Source organism: Aplysia californica, unplaced genomic scaffold (genome assembly GCF_000002075.1).
Source record: "Aplysia californica isolate F4 #8 unplaced genomic scaffold, AplCal3.0 scaffold00686, whole genome shotgun sequence".
NCBI lineage: Eukaryota > Metazoa > Mollusca > Gastropoda > Aplysiida > Aplysiidae > Aplysia > Aplysia californica.
Window position 1 is genome coordinate 105,444 of NW_004797956.1, and position 300 is coordinate 105,743.

Here is a 300-nt window from a genome sequence, read left to right on the forward strand (position 1 = left end):
CACACACACACACACACACACACACACGCCCGCGCGCGCGCATGCGTGTATCGTTATGACAAGTAATGTGCATTTGTGAATAAGAAAAGATAAAGCTGCTTTTGGAGACTGCGAATAGTAGGAGTACTCCTTGAAGGGGGAGTAAAGAATACACATGCCGTGATATGCGTGTCGTAAGGGGCAACTAAAGGTGCATAGGTCTGGTCACCCGAAAGGTGAGTTTGCGGAGGGCCAACTACCCGACCCCGTATAAACGGACGTTATAGAAACACACAGAAAAACATGCCTTATAATTTTTCC